This window comes from Tachyglossus aculeatus, chromosome 2 (genome assembly GCF_015852505.1).
Source record: "Tachyglossus aculeatus isolate mTacAcu1 chromosome 2, mTacAcu1.pri, whole genome shotgun sequence".
NCBI lineage: Eukaryota > Metazoa > Chordata > Mammalia > Monotremata > Tachyglossidae > Tachyglossus > Tachyglossus aculeatus.
The window spans coordinates 163025859-163046875 of record NC_052067.1 but is presented as its reverse complement, the minus strand read 5'-3'; the positions used below and the strand labels follow the sequence as shown (position 1 = coordinate 163046875).

Sequence of the window (21017 nt, the reverse complement as noted above, 5' to 3'; positions counted from 1 at the left end):
TATGTTTGGTTTTGTTCTCTGTCTCCCCCTTTTAGACTGTGAGCCCACTGTTGGGTAGGGACTGTCTCTTTATGTTGCCAATTTGTACTTCCCAAGCGCTTAGTACAGTGCTCTGCACATAGTAAGCACTCAATAAATACAATTGATGATGATGATGATGATGGAGAGTGTGATGGAGGCGGATGATATGGGCTTCAAAGGAGGGGAAGGAAAGGGAAGGGGGAGGAGGGATGGTGCGAAAGAGGCATTGGGGTGCAAGAAGAAGCCAACACCTCCTCCTTTTCTGGTGAGTCTGGGGGAGTGGGATAAGAAGAGGATTCCACTGGAGAGAGCAGCAGAAGAAACCATGTCATCTGGGATGAGCCAGGTCTCAGTGATGATAATGAGGAGGAGAGAGCAGGAAAGGAACAGGTCAAGGATGAAAGGGAGCTTACCTATAATGGAGCGGGGGTTCCATAGGCCAAACTTGGCAGCAGCCATGGAGGAAGGAGAGGGAGTGGGAAGGGTTTGGATGGGAATGAGTTGGTGGGGGCCTGGGCGGGGAGAGGGGGATAAGGGGTGGTGATGAGACAGGAGAACAGGGATGAGACGGGGGTGGGGGGAATGGGAGGGAAGGGGTTGGAAGGGAGGAGTTTGATGGGGAACTGCACAAGGGGAGAGGGATGTTGCCAACTTGTACTTCCCAAGTGCTTAGTACAGTGCTCTGCACACAGTAAGCGCTCAATAAATACGATTGAATGAATGAATGAATGATGAGGGTTGGCACTGGTGCAGAGGGATGCTAGGAAGGGGGCATGGGGGAGGAGAGGGGGTGGTGCAAAGGGAGGGAAAGAGCTGGGTGGGAGAGGGGAAGGAGAAGGTGATGACTGGGAAGGGCAGATGGGAGCAGGGGAGTTGAAAGGTCATGGTGAGGTCAGCGAGGTAAATGACAGCCCTGAGAGCAGTTAACAATTAATATGCAATAGTAACAGTAACATAAGCAGGTGATGCCCAGAGTAGAAAGTTGAATTGTCCCTGGGTCAATCAAATCGAGAAGGCTAATGGCAAAGAGAGTCCGGGGCTAATGGCTGAATTGTCTCTGAGGCGGTGGAGGAGGGAGTCCTGTGGATGGTAGTTCCAGAGAAGGGTGAAACTGTTATAGGGGACATGGGAGAGGAGACTGAGCGCCCCCACCCTTTTCCTCTGCTCCTCCTCCCCTCCCCATTGCCCCCCACTTCCTCCCTCTGCCCTACCCCCTTCCCCTCTCCACAACACTTGTGTATATTTGTAAATATTTATTACTCTATTTTATTAATGATATGTATATATCTATTATTCTATTTATTCTGATGGTACTGACACCTGTCTACTTGTTTTGTTGTCTGTCTCCCCCTTCTAGACTGTGAGCCCGCGGTTAGGTAGGGACTCTCTTTTTCTGTTGCTGAATTGTACTTTCCAAGCACTTACTACAGTGCTCTGCACACAGTAAGCACTCAAATACTCAACAAATGAGAATAATAATAATAATAATAATAATAATAATGGCATTTATAAGGCGCTTACTATGTGCAAAGCACTGTTCTAAGCGCTGGGGAGGTTACAAGGTGAACAAGTTGTCCCACGGGGGGCTCACAGTCTTCATCCCCATTTTACAGATGAGTTCTCTGAGGCCCAGAGAAGTGAAGTGAAGCCCGGGCTTGGGAATCAGAGGGCATGGGTTCAAATCCACGCTCTGCCAATTGTCAGCTGTGTGACCTTGGGCAAGTCACTTAACTTCTCTGGGCCTCAGTTACCTCATCTGTAAAATGGGAATTAAGACTATGAGCCCCACGTGGGACAACCTGATCACCTTGTATCTACCCCAGCGCTTAGAACAGTGCTTTGCACATAGTAAGTGCTTAACAAATTCCATTATTAATTAATTAATTAATTAAATACGATAGAATGAATGAAACGCCTGGGGAGAGGAGTAAGTAACCAAATAATATGAGTGAGCTGAGTAGGTGTGAATACAGGAAGTTGCTAAAGTTAACACAGTGAAAACAAGGACACTGTTACCTGGGGAAGGGGGTGGGGGCAATCAGTTACATCTGGTCAGAACATAGGGAAGGAGGGAGTAGGCGCTCCCCAAAGAAGGTCTTTTTTTGGGGGGGTAGGTGGGGAATCCAATGTCCCATGGCCCTAGTTGTCTACCTGGATGGACTAGAGGTCGCTTCGAGGGGGTGATTCTAGTGATCATGGGAGGGGTCCCAGTCCAGGGAAGTTGTATGGTCAGCAGAGAGATCAACTCTAGAGGGTCATCTGGGAGATATGCAAGCTTCTGACTGGCTGGAGGGCCTGTGGCTGGGGTTGGGGGGAAGACGAGCCTCGGTGTATCTACTCCAGAGCTTAGAATGATAATAATAATAATAATAATGGCATTTATTAAGCGCTTACTATGTGCAAAGCACTTTTCTAAATGCTGGGGAGTTACAAGGTGATCAGGTTGTCCCACGGGGGGCTCACAGTCTTAATCCCCATTTTACAGATGAGGTAACTGAGGCACAGAGAAGTTAAGTGACTTGCCCAAAGTCACACAACTGACAACTAGAACAATTCTTGACACATAGTAAGCACTTAACAAATACCATCTTCATTATTATCATACTTAATCTCAAAGACAATGCTTAAATCAGTATACATATATATAGCATATTTACAATGTGCTGAATGCATAGGTGAATGTAAACAAGAACGGAGCGGCTGTTTAGGAGTCCAAGCTTTGCATGGATGGGGAGATGAAAAGGCAAAAATGAAGACAGTATCAGCTGCTGCAAACAACCAGGACAACACAACAAAGGACAATCAGGATAAAGACAAACAGGTAAACATTTATTCCCAGAACTGGCTTTTATCCTTGTCATGTATTGTGGCATAGAGGCAGCTAGTCTACGCAGATCACCTAATCTAAAAGATAAAATTATTCAAGTGATGGTTCCAGATCAAATTAATAAATTCCATGTGATTATGGTGGCTTTGATGGTTTTTATCCCCAAAGAGACATCATTAGGTCAGTCATATTCCATAGAATTGACCTTAACTATCCAAACCTCAAAAGGTTGGGGAAATTCAACTCTCTATTTTTTTTTGCCCTCAATAAAAATTTTATTGGTGACCATAAAAAACTGCCCTCCTTGTGCAATGTCAGCCTTGTATTTATACATCAGTAGGCTCCCTTACACAGCAAAGGTCGTTCATTCCTTTTACCAAAACAAATTCCCATTTTAGGTCAACACCCACAATCTGAAAATAAACCGCTTCCAATGGGAGAGGGTGGAGGATGGAGGGAATGAAGAAGACTATCAATCAGTGATATTTATTGGATGCTTCCTGTGTGAAGAGCACTATACTAAGAGCTTAGGAAAGTCCAATACAACAGAGCTGGTAGATGACCAAAAGGAGTTTACAATCTAGAATGGAAGACAGTTATTAAAATAAGGTACAGATAAGGGAAATGGAAGAGTACAGACAACTCTCCCAGGTTACCTGTGGTGATTGATAAATGGGACCAAACTGGATGAGAAGAGATTAATCATGGACAACTTTAAATACCCATTTCATTGTCTTGTCTTATGTTGTCAAAGTTGTCTTTTACCCATAGCGACTCCACAGATGCATCTCTCCCAGAATGCCCCATCTTCATTTCCAAACTTTCTGGTAGAGGATCCATAGAGTTTTCTTGGTAAAAATACAGAAGTGGTTTACCACTGCCGCCTTTCACACAGTAAATTTAAATCTCCACACACGACTCTCTTCCATGCCACTGCTAACAAGCACAGGTGAGGTTTGACTGGTAGCAGATTGCCTTCTACTCGCTAGCCACTGCCCAAGCTAGGAATGGAATAAGTATAATAATAATAATTATTAATAATAATAATGGTAATAATGGTGTTTTCTAAGTGCTACAATGTGCCAGGCACTATTCTAAGTGCTGGGTTGTATGCAAGCAAATTGGGGTGGACACAGTTACTGTCTCATGTTGGACTGACAGTCTCAATTCCCATTTTACAGATGAGGTAACTGAGGCCTAGAGAGGTAAAAGCAAGTTGCCCAAAGTCCCACCGCAGACAAGTGGTGGAGCTGGAATTAGAACCCATGGCCTTCTGACTCCCAGGCCTGTGCTGTACCCACTAGTCCAAGCTGCTCTTGATTGTTTTTTAAAGACACAGCTGAAATGTTCTCTGACCCTCAATAGTAAATGTGCCTTCAATTTAGTGCTAGTGTCAGTGATAGTGAAATTCTCTCAGATGGAAAGAAGAGAAGGCTGGGAGTCAAAGTCCTACTGAGAGCTCACCTCCTCCAGGAGGCCTTCCTTCCTCTCCCCCTTCTCCACCTCCCCATCCCTCCCCCACCTTACCTCCTTCCCCTCCCCACAGCACCTGTATATATGTATATATGTTTGTACATATTTATTACTCTATTTATTTATTTTACTTGTACATATCCTGCACAGCACCTCCCCACCTCCTCCAGGAGACCTTCCCAGACTGAGCCCCGTCCTTCCTCTCCCCCTTGTCCCCCTCTCCATCCCCCTCATCTTACCTCCTTCCCTTCCCCACGGCACCTGTATATATGTATATATGTTTGTACATATTTATTACTCTATTTTACTTGTACATATCTATTCTATTTACTTTATTTTGTTAGTATGTTTGGTTTTGTTCTCTGTCTCCCCCTTTTAGACTGTGAGCCCACTGTTGGGTAGGGACTGTCTCTATATGTTGCCAACTTGTACTTCCCAAGTGCTTAGTACAGTGCTCTGCACACAGTAAGCGCTCAATAAATATGATTGAATGAATGAGTGAATGAATGCTCCAGTGGAATCTCCATCCCTTGGCTGAGACTGGCAGTGTACAAGAAACTCTCCAGGTGTGATCCAGAGGCATCCATTTCATTACCCACATTTTAATGTAGTTCCTACCTTTTGAGGCTTCTCCTCCTCTTCCTTCTTTCCCTCCTCCTCCTCCCCGAGACTCCCCTTCCACGTCTTGGGCTAACCAGGAAGTATAGGCTTGAAAGGCAGAGGGTAGGGGACCCTGAAAGTGGATGGAGCAGCAAGTGTTGAAGAAACATCCTTGAATGGCTGTCCTACCTGGAAAGAGAAAAGCAGCTGCTGTCTGGAGATGTTTCCACAAAACCCCAGGAAGACTGTGGTGCCCGTTGTTGAAACAGTCACTGCAGCTACGGGTGGGACTGTGGACTCTAGCTGCGAGGAGCCTGAGATTCTGCTCCTCCTTCCACAGCACCTACTGATTTGGTTTTTGTCTTTATGTGATTTTAGTGTTTTTGTTTTCTCTCTGGTTATGTGTCTGCTACCATTCCCCTCTCCCCCTTCTTATTTTTAGACTAGGAGACAGCTGAGGGACGCGGGCTGTGTTTCATTCTGGTGCTTGGCACAAAGTAGAGAAGCAGCGTGGCTTAGTGGAAAGAGCCCGGGGTTTGGAGTCAGAGGACGTGGGTTCTAATCCTCACTCCACCACTTTTCATTCATTTATTCATTCAATCGTATTTATTGAGCGCTTACTGTGTGCAGAGCACTATACTAAGTGTTTGGGAAGTATAAGTCGGCAACATATAGAGACGGTCCCTACCCAACAACGGGCTCACAGTCTAGAAGGGGGAGGTAGACAACAAAACACTGTTACCTTGGGCAAGCTTGTATCTAACCCCAGGGCTTAGAACAGTGCTTGGCACATAGTAAACACATAAATACCATCGTTATTATTATTACCATTGTTATAGTAAGAACTTAACAAATACCATAATTATTATCATGAATTCCCTGATGTGTATTCTTTCCCAGAACTCAGGACAGTGCTTGGCACACAGTAAAAACTTTATACTACTACTACTAATGGTATTTGTTAAGCGCTTAGTGTGTGCCAAGCACTATTCTAAGTGCTTAGATACAAGATAATCAAGTTGTCCCATGTGGGGCTCACAGTCTTAATCCCCATTTTACACATGAGGTAACTGAGGCACAGAGAAGTTAACTGGCTTGCCCAAAGTCACACAGCTGACAAGTGGTAGAGAGGGGATTAGAACCCAAGACCTCTGACTCCCAAACCTGTGCTCTTTCTACTAAGGCACACTGCTTCTCTATTATTAGTAATATTAATAGTTTTATAGTATTAATAGTATAGTATTATAAATACTATGACTAGTACTACCACTGTCCCTTGATACTCAAAAAATGGCACATGGAATGGAAGTTTCTGGAACAAAACATAAGTTCAGTTCTATGGTACTATGTCCAGACTTCCCTTCACAACAGAGCACATAATACTGGAGATTCTCTCCTGACTCCAGGTCATCAGGGCTGTTGCAGTTTGCACACATGTCCTGTTTTTGTAAAAAAAAAAAAAAAAAAAAAGTTCATTTTCTAAATCTTTAGTTCCCAGTAAGACTGCTAGTTCAGTACAAACATAATTTATTTTTAGAAACCAAAATTGTAAACAGGATTATTTATTTGCTCCTTATATTCTATAACTGGTCATGTTACTTTTCATACTTTTAAGAAACGTCGTTTCTGTATCTTTGTGTCACCACCCAGGATTCTACCACACATAATAATCACAATGGTATTTGTTAAGCACTTACTGTGTGCCAGATACTGTACTAAGTACTGGGGGAATACAAGCAAATCGAAATGGACATAATCTCTGTCCCTTGTGGGGCTCACAGTCTTAATCTCCATTTTACAGATGAGGTAACTGAGGCACAAAGAAGTGAAGTTACCTGCCCAAGGTCACACAGCAGACAATTGATAGAGTCGGGATTAAAGCCCGTGACCTTCTGCATCTTAGGCCTGTGCAAACTGACTACACCCTGTCCTGGCAGTACATGCTTATTAGTAGAGGTCTGTCTCCTTAGAGGAGCAGCATGGCCTAATGGATAGAGCATGGGTCTGGATTCTAATTCCAGCTCTGTGACTTTTCTGCCTTGTGACCTTGGTCAAGTCACTTCCCTTTTCTGTACTTCAGTTCCCTCATTTGTAAAATGGGGATTGAGACTGTGAGCCCCATGTGGGAAGTGGACTGTGTCCAACCTGATTAGCTGCATCTATCCCAACACTTAGTACAGTGTCTGTCACATAGTAAGTGCCTAAGAAATACCATAAAAAATAATAAAAAAACCCTCATGTAGCATTGATTCCAACATGTCACTTCACAAAAACCCAGAGAACACAGCTCTGAATCTATGTTGACCCTACGGAGACTTGGGGAGGGCAAAACCCCTCGCAAAACTGGCAGAATTTCCCACCAATTAGATCAGGGTGAGCACTCAACACCCCTCCCAGGGTGGCACCTGGAGAGTTTCCAGTACTCTACCAGTCTCGGCTATGGGAGGGAGAGTCAAGCAGAGGCCTACCCATTCCATTCCTAGTTTGGGCAGTGGCTAGTGAGTAGAATGCAATCTGCTACAAGTCAAAACTCACCCGTGCTGGGCAGCAGTGACATGGGAGAGAGTTGAGGGCGGAGACTCGGATTTAATGCGTGGAAGGAGGCAGTGGTACACCACTTCCAGATTTTTACCAAGAAAACTATAGGGATCCACTACCAGAATGATTGCAGATGGAGAGGGGGGCGTTTTGGGAGAGATGGGTCCATGGTGCCGATATGCGTTGGAAATGACTCAACGGCATAATACAAGACAAGAGTACTCAACCGTTAGATTCTCCCACCATTCAGAAAAGTGAGTGGCGGGGGCAAATCACAAACTAATGTTTTAATTGGAAGATTCCAAATGGCAAATATTTCTAGGAAGACTTTCATTTGTCACCAAGTCACAGATTAGCAAGCTGCCAACCTAACTTGTATCCATGGAAATTGCTAAGCTCTTGACAGATAGTTATGGCTGCCTTTATTTTAGAAGATGACACTACTGGGAGAGATACAGCTAATCAGGTTGGATGCAGTACACATTCCATATGGGGCTCAGAGTCTCAATACCCATTTTACAGATGAGGGAACTGAGGCACAGAAAAGGGAAGTGACTTGCCCAAGGTTAAACATCAGAAAAGTTGTGGAGCTGGGATTAGAATCTAGACCCATGCTCTATCCACTAGGCCATGCTACTTCTCTAAGGGTTATAGAGTGACAGATCTCTGTGAATAGACAAGTACTGCCATGAGTGTAGAGCACAGGACTGGGATGCAGAAGGTCATGGGTTCTAATCCCGACTCCACCAATTGTCTGCTGTGTGACCTTGGGCAAGTCACTTCACTTCTTTGTGCCTCAGCTACCTCATCTGTAAAATGGGGATTAAGATTGTGAGCCCCACATGGGACAGGGACTAGAGGAAGAGTTTATTCATATGATCCTATTGAAATCCACCCTGCAGTTTTCATTCTTGGTAACCATCAAGAGCTAGGTATTTGTTATTTAACTCACTTCAGTACAAAACAGAGATGTATGAATACACAAAAAATTGACTCTGTCTACTATACTTGGCAAATTACACATATGGAGCTTCTGAAGAGAACAATGTGACTAAGCTTGGAAATCATGAAGTAAATATCCACTGAAAATTATATCTTCACATTAAAAAAATGCCACCTCAAGCACAATGGAAATATACAATATTTAGAACATTAGCTACCTCCAAAAATGATAGGTACATCTAAATTCCCTTCTTTGAAAGAATCAGATAGTGACACTCCCTCTTGTGGGCTCAATAAAACATCTGAAACTATTTCTAATTAGGTTAGTAACATATAACATAGCTCAGCATACCAAAAAAAAAAATTATTGTTCTCTGCAATATGTTTCATCAAAATTGCCCAAACATTCTGAAACCCATTTTGGAAGACTGAAGTGTATTCTAACTGGGATTACTCATGATATGGCAGGGAATGTCACTGTTTATTATTGTATTGTACTTTCCCAAACGCTTAGTACAGTGCTCTGCACACAATAGCGCTCAATAAATATGACTGAATGAAGGAATGACACTGAAAATATTTTATCTTGATGTGCATCTGGAGGAGTTTGGACAAATTCATTGGTAAGGGGTCCATATAGCCTATGAAAAGTCAAGTTAGGTTAATTTTTTAACATCAGGGAAGATGTCTGAACTCCTTGTCTTCCCTCCCAAACCTTGCCCTCTCCCTGACTTTCCCATCTCTGTTGACGGCACTACCATCCTTCCCGTCTCACAAGCCTGCAACCTTGGTGTCATCCTCGATTCCGCTCTCTCATTCACCCCTCACATCCAAGCCGTCACCAAAACCTGCCGGTCTCAGCTCCGCAACATTGCCAAGATCCTCCCTTTCCTCTCCATCCATACCGCTACTCTGCTCATTCAAGCTCTCACCCTATCCCGTCTGGACTACTGCAGCAGCCTTCTCTCTGATCTCCCATCCTCGTGTCTCTCTCCACTTCAATCCATACTTCATGCTGCTGCCCGGATTATCTTTGTCCAGAAACGCTCTGGGCATATTACTCCCCTCCTCAAAAATCTCCAGTGGCTACCAATCAATCTGCGCATCAGGCAGAAACTCCTCACCCTGGGCTTCAAGGCTGTCCATCACCTCGCCCCCTCCTACCTCACCTCCCTTCTTTCCTTCTACAGCCCACCCCACACCCTCCGCTTCTCTGCCGCTAATCTCCTCACCGTACCTCGTTCTCGCCTGTCCCGCCATCGACCCCCGGCCCATGTCATCCCCCGGGCCTGGAATTTAGACTGTGAGCCCACTGTTGGGTAGGGACTGTCTCTATATGTTGCCAATTTGTACTTCCCAATTGCTTAGTACAGTGCTCTGCACATAGTAAGCGCTCAATAAATACGATTGATGATGATGATGGAATGCCCTCCCTCTGCCCATCCGCCAAGCTAGCTCTCTTCCTCCCTTCAAGGCCCTACTGAGAGCTCACCTCCTCCAGGAGGCCTTCCCAGACTGAGCCCCTTCCTTCCTCTCCCCCTCGTCCCCCTCTCCTTCCCCACAGCACCTGTATAAATGTATATATGCTTGCACATATTTATTACTCTATTTATTTATTTTACTTGTACATATCTATTCTATTTATTTTATTTTGTTAGTATGTTTGGTTTTGTCTCCCCCTTTTAGACTGTGAGCCCACTGTTGGGTAGGGACTCTCTATGTTGCCAATTTGTACTTCCCAAGCACTTAGTACAGTGCTCTGCACACAGTAAGCGCTCAATAAATGTGATTGATGATGATGATGATGTCTGGGAGGACAAGAATCACATGGTCCCTCTAAGTCTTTTGTAGCGAATGATGGATTTGGAAGGCCAGGCTGGTTGGTTCATTCATGCCCATGTCTCTCCCATCCTAAAAAAGCCCTCTCTTGACCCCACCTCACCTTCTAGTTATCGCTCCAGCTCCCTCCTGCCATTCCTTTCCAGACTCCTTGAACGAGTCGTCTACACGTGCTGCCTCGAATTCCTCAACACCAACTCTCTCCTCGACCCCCTTCAGTCTGGCTTCCGTCCCCTACATTCTACGGAAACCGCCCTCTCAAAGGTCACCAATGACCTCCTGCTTGCCAAATCCAACGGCTCATACTCTATCCTAATGCTCCTCGACCTCTCAGCTGCCTTCGACATTGCGGACCACCCCCTTCTCCTCAATATGCTATCTAACCTTGGCTTCACAGACTCCGTCCTCTCCTGGTTCTCCTCTTATCTCTCTGGTCATTCATTCTCAGTCCCTTTGTAGGCTCCTCCTCCCCCTCCCATCCCCTTACTGTGTGGGTTCCCCAAGGTTCAGTTCTTGGTCCCCTACTGTTCTCGATCTACACTCAATCCCTTGATGACCTCATTTGCTCCTATGGCTTCAACTATCATCTCTACGTTGATGACACCCAAATCTACATCTCTGCCCCTGTTCTCTCCCCCTCCCTCCAGGCTCGCATCTCCTCCTGCCTTCAGGACATCTCTATCTGGATGTCTGCCCGCCACCTAAAACTCAACATGTCCAAGATAGAAATCCTTGTCTTCCCTCCCAAACCCTGCCCTCTCCCTGACTTTCCCATCTCTGTTGACGGCACTACCATCCTTCCCGTCTCACAAGCCCGCAACCATAGTGTCATCCTGGACTCCGCTCTCTCGTTCACCCCTCACATCCAAGCCGCCACAAAAACCTGCCAGTCTCAGCTCCGCAACATTGCCAAGATCTGCCCTTTCCTCTCCATCCAGACTGCTACCCTGCTCGTTCAAGCTCTCATCCTATCCCATCTGGACTACTGTAACAGCCTCCTCTCTGATCTCCCAGCCTCTTGTCTCTCCCCACTTCAATCCATACTTCACGCAACTGCCCAGATTGTCTTTGTCCAGAAACACTCTGGGCATGTTACTCCCCTTCTCAAAAATCTCCAGTGGCTACCAATCAACCTACACATCAGGCAGAAACTCCTCACCCTGGGCTTCAAGGCTCTCCATCACCTCGCCCCCTCCTAACCTCACCTCCCTTCTCTCCTTCTACAGCCCAGCCCACACCCTCCGCTCCTCTGCCGCTAATCTCCTCACCGTGCCTCATTCTTGCCTGTCCCGCCATCGACCCCCGGCCCACATCATCCTCCTGGCCTGGAATGCCCTCCCTCCCCAAATCCGCCAAGCTAGCTCTTTTCCTCCCTTCAAGGCCCTACTGAGAGCTCACCTTGTCCAGGAGGCCTTCCCAGACTGAGCCCCCTCCTTCCTCTCCCCCTCCTCCCCTCTCCATCCCCCCACCTTACCTCCTTCCCTACCCCACAGCACCTGTATATACGTTTGTACGTATTTATTACTCTATTTATTTTACTTGTACATATCTATTCTATTTATTTTATTTTGTTAATATGTTTTGTTTTGTTCTCTGTCTCCCCCTTCTAGACTGTGAGCCCACTGTTGGGTAGGGACCGTCTCTATATGTTGCCAACTTGTACTTCCCAAGTGCTTAGTACAGTGCTCTGCACACAGTAAGTGCTCAATAAATACAAATGCTTCATTGATTGATTGGTCTTACCCAGTAATGGTATTTCTATCTCCTGATGGTCCCAAAAGTCCCAAAAGGAGAAGTATAATAATTTTTATTGACTACCCACTTCCCCTGAAAATATTAGCCAACCTCAGCTTCACTGACATTGTCTTCTCCTGGTTCTCCTCCTATCTCTCTGGCACTCATTCTCAGTCTCTTTCATGGGCTCCTCCTCTGCCTCTCATCCTCTGACTCTGGGGATCCCTCAAGGTTCAGTTCTGGGTCCCCTCCTATTCTCCATCTACACCCACTCCCTTGCAGAACTAAATCTCTCACATGCCTTCAACTACCACCTCTATGCAGGTAATTCTCAAATCTACATCTCCAGGCCTGATCTTTCTCCCTCTCTTCAGTCTCACATTTCCTCTTGCCTTTGAGGCATCTCTACTTGGATGTCCCACTGTCACCTCAAACTGAATGTGTCTAAAACAGAAATCCTTATCTTCCCACCCAAACCCTGTCCCCTCCTGTGGTATTCATTTATTCATTCAATCACATTTATTGAGCACTTACTGTGTGCAGAGCACTGTACTAAGCACTTGGAAAGTACAAGTCTGCAACATATAGAGACAGTCCCTACCCAACAACGGGCTCACAGTCTAGAAGGGGTAGAAAGACAACAAAACCAAACATGTAGGCAGGTGTCACCACTGTAAATAACACCACCATCCTTCCTGTCTCACAAGCCCGTAACCCTTGTGTTATCCTTGACTCCTGCTCTCATTCAACTCACATATTCAATCTATCACTAGATCCCGTCAGTTCGGCCTTTACAACATTACTAAAATATGTCATTTCCTCTCCATCCAAACTGCTACCATGTAAATTCAAGGACTTATTCATTCATTCAAGCATATTTATGGAGCGCTTAGTGTGTGCAGAGCACTGTACTGAGTGCTTGGAAAGTACAATTCAGCAACAGAGACAATCCCTACCCAACAGCCTCACCGTCTAGATGGGGGGGATAGACAACAAAACCAAACAAAACAAGTGGACAGGCATCAATAACATGAATATAAATAGAATTATAGATATATACACATCATTAATAAAATAAATAGAATAATAAATATGTGCATATATACACAGGTTCTGTGGGGTGGAGAGGGGGGTAGAGAAGAGGGAGGGAGTAGGGGCAATGGGGAGGGGAAGAGGAACAGAGGAAAAGGGGGGCTCAGTCTGGGAAGGCCTCCTGGAGGAGGTGAGCTTTCAGTAGGGCTTTGAAGGGGGGAAGAGTGCTAGTTTGGTGGACCTGAGGACAGAGGGCATTCCAGGCCAGAGGTAGGATGTGAGCCGGGGGTCGGCGGTGGGACGGGGTGAACCAGGCACAATGAGGGGGTTAGCAGCAGAGGAGCGGAGTGTGCTGGCTGGGCCATAGAAGGAGCCCCCAGACTGAGCCCCCTTTTTCCTCCCAGACTGAGCCCCCTGTTTCCTCTCCTCCTTCCTATCGCCCCCTCTGCCCTACCTCCTTCCCCTCTCCACAGCACTTGTATATATTTGTACAGGTTTATTACTCTATTTATTTTACTTGTACATATTTACTACTCTATTAATTTTATTAATGATGTGCATAAAGCTATAATCCTATTTATTCTGACAGTTTTGACACCTGTCTACATGTTTTGTTTTGTTGTCTGTCTCCCCCTTCTAGACTGTGATCCCGTTGTTGGTTAGGGACCGTCTCTTTATGTTGCCGACTTGTACTTCCCAAGCACTTAGCACCGTGCTCTGCACAAAGTAAGTGCTCAATAAATATGATGGAATGAATTAGTGAATAAATACGATTGAATGAATGAGTGAATGAATGAAGAAGAGAAGTAGGTGAGGTAGGAAGGGACAAGGTGATTGAGAGCTCTGAAGCCAATAGTGAGGACTTTTTTCTTAATACGAAGGTTGATAGGCAACCACTAGAGAGTTTTAAGGAGGGGGGTGACATGCCCAGGACGTGTCTGTAATAATAATAATGGCATTTGTTAAGCGCTTACTAAGTGCAAAGCACTGTTCTAAGTACTGGGGAGGTTACAAAGTGATCAGGTTGTCCCACGGGGGGCTCACAGTCTTCATCCCCATTTTACAGATGAGGTAACTGAGGCCCAGAGAAGTTAAATGACTTGCCCAAAGTCACACGGCTGACAATTTGTGGAGCCGGGATTTGAACCCCTGACCTCTGACTACCAAGGCCGTGCTCTTTCCATTGAGCCACGCTGCTGTAGAAAAATAATCCAGGCAGCAGAATGAAGTAAGATGATGATGATGGCATTTATTGAGAGCTTACTATGTGCAAAGCACTGTTCTAAGCGCTGGGGAGGTTACAAGGTGATCAGGTTGTCCCACGGGGGGCTCACAGTCTTCATCCCTATTTTACAGATGAGGTAATTGAGGCCCAGAGAAGTTAAATGACTTGCCCAAAGTCACGCAGCTGACAATTGTCAGAACCGGGATTTGAACCCATGACCTCTGACTCCAAAGCCCGTGTTCTTTCCACTGAGCCACGCTGCTTCTCACATAGACTGAAGTGGGGAGAGACAAGAGGTTGGGAGATCAGAAAGGAGTCTGATGCAGGAATCCAGTCGGGATAGGATGAGTGATTGTACTAACATGGTAACTGTTTGGATGGAGAGTAAAGGATGAATCTTATCCTACTCTGCCTTGGTAACTGTATCAGCCTCCTTGCTGACCTCCCTGGCTCCTGTCTCTTCGCACTCCAATCCATATTTCACTCTGCTGTCCAGATCATTTTTCTACAAAAACATTCAGGCCATGTTTCCCCACTCTTCAAGAACTTCCAGTGGTTGCCCATCCACCTCCACATCAAACAAAAACTCCTCACCATTGGCTTTAAAGTAATCAATCACCTTGCCCCCTCCTACCTTGTCTCACTATGCTCCTACTACAACCCAGCCCACATACTTCGTTCCTCTAATGCTAATCTTCTCACTAATCTTCTCATCAGTCTCACCACTGATCTCTCACCTGCTTTTTGCCTCGGGTCTGGAATGCCCTCCTTCATATCCAACAGACAAATCCTCTACTTAAAGGTTCACTGAAGGAATATTTCCTCCAAGAGGCCTTCCCTGACTAACCCCTTTTTTCCTTCTCTTCCTCTCTCCTCTGCATCACCCTGACTTGATCCCTTTATTCATAGAAGCAGGGTGGCTCAGTGGAAAGAGTACGGGTTTGGGAGTCAGAGGTCATGGGTTCAAATCCCGGCACCTCCAATTGTCAGCTATGTGACTTTGGGCAAGTCACTTAACTTCTCTGTACCTCATTTACCTCATCTGTAAAATGGGGATTAAGACTGCGGAGTCCCATGTGGTACAACCTGATCACCTGGTATCCTCGCCAGCACTTAGAACAGTGCTTTGCACATAGTAAGCTCTTAACAAATGACATTATTATTATTATATCCTCTTTCCCAGCCCCACTGTACTTACATAAATAGCTGCAATATTATTTATTTATATTAACACCTGTCTCCCCCCCCTAGACTCTAACCTTGTTATGGGCAGGAAATGTGTCTGTTATATTATTATAGTGTACTCTCCCAAGTGCTTAGTGCAGTGCTTTGCCCTCAGTAAGTATTCAATAAATACAATTGACTGACTGAATATACTAAATTAAAAAGTAATTAACAATCCGTAAGGTTAAAATTATTTTTCTTGGTTATATTTCAGAATTCTAATTGGAGCATTGAAAAATGCTTCTTATACCATTTTAAGGGTACTAATCAAAGTCTGCCATTAGCTTTTCTGTAGTCCACAATGTTTTGTTTATTCACAAAATTACACGGTTCATACTAAGCATCTCAAGGTGATAAGTGGCTCTTCAAAGAACACTCAACAAGTCAGCTACACAGGTACAATTAGGACTCCTGAATTCTTGATTCTCAGACCTGTACTGAGGCCATCACATTATAATACCTCTGTAAGAAGCAAGTTACATGGATATCAAATGATCCTTTCTACACTAAATGTCGTTGCTTATGTTTGGGAAGTGGAAATGAGAACAGCATTATAAAACAATCAGCCTCTTCCTTTAACTATAGGTTAAAGTCAGTCAATCATATTTATCAAACAGCTACTGTGTGCAGAGCACTAAACTAAGCACTTGGGAGAGTACAATAGATTAAGACATGATCCCTGCTCTTATGGAGTTTACACTCTAGTGGTGGAGACGGGCCCAAAATTATTTTCAAGTATAAGAGATGAAAGGAAAAATGAAGAGTATGTGCTTAATTAGTAGAATTTTAAATAATGATAATGGTAATGATAACAATAATGATATTAATAATAATTTAAAGTGCTAACCATGCTCCCTAGCACTGTACTAAGTGCTGGGGTAGATACAAGATAAACAGTCAGACACATTCCCTGTCCCACATGCTTCCCACAGAGAAGCAGCATGGCTCAGTGGAAAGAGCATGAACTTTGGAATCAGAGGTCTTGGGTTCAAACCCCGACTCCGCCAGTTGTCAGCTGTGTGACTTTGGGCAAGTCACTTCACTTCTCTGTGCCTCAGTTACCTCATCTGTAAAATGGGGATTGACTGTGAGCCCCCTGTGGGATAACCTGATCACCTTGTACCTCCCCAGCGCTTAGAACAGTGCTTTGCACATAGTAAGTGCTTAATAAATGTTATCATTATTATTATTATTATGGGGCTCACAGTCTAAAGAAGAGAGAGAACAGATATCAAATCCATATTTTAGAGATGAGGAAACTGAGGCATAGAGATGCCAAGTGACTTGCCCAAGGTCACACAGCAGGCAAGTGGTGGAGCTGGGATTAGATCCAGATCTCCGGTGAAGGGATGAATGTGTTAGTGGGGCAGAAGTGCTGAGGTGGTGGTTGGTCAGATATGACCAAGGGAAAAGAAAACAATCTGACAAGGCCACTTGGAGAGAACTGGCTTTGAGAAGGCCTTTGTAAATTGGGGAGAGCAGTGGTCTGATTCATTTGTATCTGTCTTCCCCTCTATAATCCCAGCTCCACCACTTGTCAGCTGTGTGACTTTGGGCAAATCACTTAACTTCTCTGTGCCTCAGTTACCTCATCTGTAAAATGGGGATTAAGACTGTGAGCCCAGCATGGGACAACCTGATCACCTTGTGTCTACTCCAGCACTTACAACAGTGCTTGGCACATAGTAAGCGCTTAACAAATACAATTATTTTTATTACTCTAAGATCATTGTATGCAGGGAATTGTCTACCAATTCTCTGTTAGTGTTACATTGGACTCTCTGAAGCACTGAGTATAGTGCTCTGTACTCAGTAAGTGCTCAATAAATATGATTGATTGATTGATTGATTGATTTGTTATGACTTCCCTTGTCTGAAAATCCTTCCGCAGCTTTGGACTAAATAGACTGCATTTACTGTGCTTTGCCAATAATAATAATTTGTTAAGTGCTTACTATGTGTGCCAAACACCATTCTAAGTGCTGGGGTAGATACAAGATAATAATGATATTGGTACTTGTTAAGCGCTTACCATGTGCCAAACACTGTTCTAAGCGCTGGGATAGATACAAGGTGATCAGGTTGTCCCATGTGGGGCTCACAGTCTTTGTCCCCATTTTACAGATGAGGTCACTGAGGCACAGAGAAACTAAGTGACTTGGATACAGTCCCAGTCCCACATAAAGCTCACAGTCAAAGGGGGAGGGCAACCAGGTATTAAATCTCCACTTTACAAATGAGGAAATCGAGGCCCAGAGAAGTGAAGTGACTTGTCCAAAGTCACACAACAGGCAAGTATGGAATCTGGTATTAGAACCCAGGCCCTAATCTTTTCATGAAGAGTGAGATGGGGATAATTTCACACAATTACAAGGCAGATTTTTCTGAGGATGTGTGTGCTTCCACAGCACATATCCATAATTTATTTATTTCTATCGATATCTGTCTCCCCCGTTAGACTGCAAGCTCATTTTCGGCAGCTAACAGGTCTACCAACTCTATTATATTATACTCTCCCAAGTGCTGAGTAGAATGCTCTGCATTCATTCATCCATTCATTCATTCATCCATATTTATTGAGCACTTACTGTGCTCCAAACACTGTACTAAGCGCTTGAAAAATACAAGTTGACAACATATAGAGTTGGTCCCTACCCAACAATGGGCTCAAAGTCTAGAAGGGGGAGACCGAGAACAAAACAAAACATATGGACGGGTGTCAAGTCATCAGAATAAATAGAAATAAAGCTAGATGCACATCATTAACACAATAAATAGAATAGTAAATATGTACAAGTAAAATAAATAGAGTAATAGATCTGTACAAACATATATACAGGAGCTGTGGGGAGGGGAAGGAGGTAGGGCAGAGGGGGATGGGGAGGAGGAGAGGAAAAAGGGGGCTCAGTCTGGGAAGGCCTCTTGGAGGAGGTGAGCTCTCAGTAGGGCTTTGAAGGGAGGAAGAGAGCTACCTTGACGGATGTGTGGAGGGAGGACATTCCAGGCCAGGGGGAGGACGTGGGCCGGGGGTTGATGGTGGGACAGGCGAGAACGAGGTACACTGAGGAGGTTAGCAGCAGAAGAGCGGAGGGCGTGGGCTGGGCTGTAGAAGGAGAGAAGGGAGGTGAGGTAGGAGGAGGCGAGGTGATGGAGAGCCTTGAAGCTTAGAGTGAGGAGTTTTTGCTTGATGCGTAGTTGACTGACAGCCACTGGAGATTTTTGAGGAGGGGAGTAACATGCCTAGAGCATTTCTGCACAAAGACGATCTGGGCAGCAGCATGAAGTATAGATTGAAGTGGGGAGAGACAGGAGTATGGGAGATCAGTGAGGAAGCTGATGCAGTAATCCAGTCGGGATAGGATGAGAGACTGAACGAGCAACGTAGCTGTTTGGATGGAGAGGAAATGGCAGATCTTGGCAATGTTGCGGAGGTGAGACCAGCAGGTTTTGGTGACGGATTGGATGTGAGGGGTGAACGAGAGAGCAGAGTCGAGGATGACACCAAGGTTGTGGGCTTGTGAGACAGGAAGGATGGTAGTGCCATCTACAGTGATGAAAAAGTCAGGGAGAGGGCAGGGTTTGGGAGGGAAGATAAGGAGTATGCACTCCTTGCACACAGTAAGCACTCAATACATAATAATAATAATAATAATAATGGCATTGTTTAAGTGCTTACTATGTGCAAAGCACTGCTCTAAGCACTGGGGAAGATACAAGGTGAGCAGGTTGTCCCACATGGGGCTAACAGTCTTAATTCCCATTTTACAGATGAGGGAACTGAGGCACAGAGAAGTTAAGTGACTTTCCCTAGATCACATAGTAGACAAGTGGCGGAGTTGGGATTAGAACTCACGACCTCTGACTCCCAAGCCTGGGCTCTTGCCACTGAGCCACGCTGCTTGGTTTAATTTCATCGGCAAAGGAGGTGCAGTCCATGAGAACAAATTAATTTTTGAATTTAATTACAGTTGCATAATGGCTCTTAATAGTTGAAAGTGTTACCACAAAAGATGGACGGGCAGAGGAGGGAAGGGGAAGAGAGAGGTGTAGAAGGGAGGGGTTAAGGTTATGTCATCTTTTCCTGCTTTGCATCTCAAGTGCATATTTTAATGGATTGTATTTATTATTATTATTATTATTTATAGTAACAATAATGGTAATTGTGGTATTTGTTAAGCGCTTTCTACGTGCCAGGAACTGTTTTAAGCACTGGAGTAGATACAAGCTAATCAGGTTAGACTTAATCCATGCTCCACATGGGGCTCACAGTCCTAATCCTCAATTTACAGGAGAGGTAACTGAGGACCAGAGAAGTAAAGTGACTTGCCCAAGGTCACACAGCTGACAAGTAGCAGAGATGGGATTAGAACCCAGGTATTTCTGACTTCCAGGCCCTGGCTGTATTCACTGGACTACACTGCTTCTTGGATTGAGGATTACCTCTGCAGGTGTACCTATAGAATAACGTGGCTGCTATGTTCTTTCAAAGAATAACAACCCTCATTTCCAATATTTGTTCATGTAAGAACATTTCCATTAGCCCTTTATTTTGGCATTTAAGCACTAAGTGCCAGGCACCGTACTAAGCACTGTAAGCTTATTGTGAGCAAGGAATGTGTCTGTTATATTGTCATGTTGTACTCTTCCAAGCTCTTAGGACAGTGCTCTACATATGGTAAATGCTCAATAAATATGACTGATTGATTGATTGACTGATGATTGAAAGCACTGGTGTACATGCAAGGTTGGACACAGTCCCTGTCCCCCATGGGGCTCACAGTCTTAATCCCCATTTTACAGTTCAGGAAACTGAGGACCAGAGAAGTGAAGGGATTAACTCAAGGTCACACAGCAGATAAGTGGCATTATTCCCTCAATCCAGAAACAAATCCTCTTATCTGACATCATCACCTCAGGATAGTCTTCCTCGAGTCTCACTCTGAAGAAAGATCCTTCCATTGGCTTTATCCCTAAGGGCCTGGCTAACATTAGATATTCTAAAAATGTGTTGTGCTTGTGGCAATGACTGCCACAACTGCTGACAGTTCACTTTTCTCATGTCCTCTGAGCGTGCTAACATGTGCCATGTATTGGCTTCTTAAATTGGATAAAAATATGCCTCAGTAGGAATCTGTTCTCTTCTGATCAGAAGCCGTGGGAAGATTCAAGCCACTGCAGTAGCTGTGAAAGCGCAGCTGTAAGAGTCAAATTGACCTCAGGCGGACCAATGGCTACCCCAATGGCCCGAAAGGGCTGATTTACAAAGTAACGAAAGCCATAATAGCCACTCTAATAAGTGAATGATGCTACTTGGGTTAGAGAGGTAATTGGATAGATAAGTGAAGAACAATCTGAGAGACAGTGATCCCAGAGAAACACTGTGCTGCCTTCTCAGCTTTATAAAGATTGGAGGCAAAAGACATTTGTGTTGATTTGGGGAAATTCTTCCTAAAAATAAATCAGCATCTTAGCTCTGCCACTACCTTGCTGTGTTACCCAGAAACACTCACATGATAATAATTATAACAATAATAATAATAATAATTGTTAAGTGCTTACTAT

At 44.7% G+C, this 21017-nt stretch overlaps 1 non-coding gene across 1 annotated transcript; it reads left to right on the top strand.

The window, feature by feature from the left end:
• Positions 1-7308: 7308 nt before the first annotated feature.
• LOC119924787 lies at positions 7309-7446 on the top strand. Its single transcript, XR_005449482.1, has one exon. It is a non-coding gene; the product is annotated as a small nucleolar RNA SNORA7 (small nucleolar RNA).
• Positions 7447-21017: the final 13571 nt, after the last annotated feature.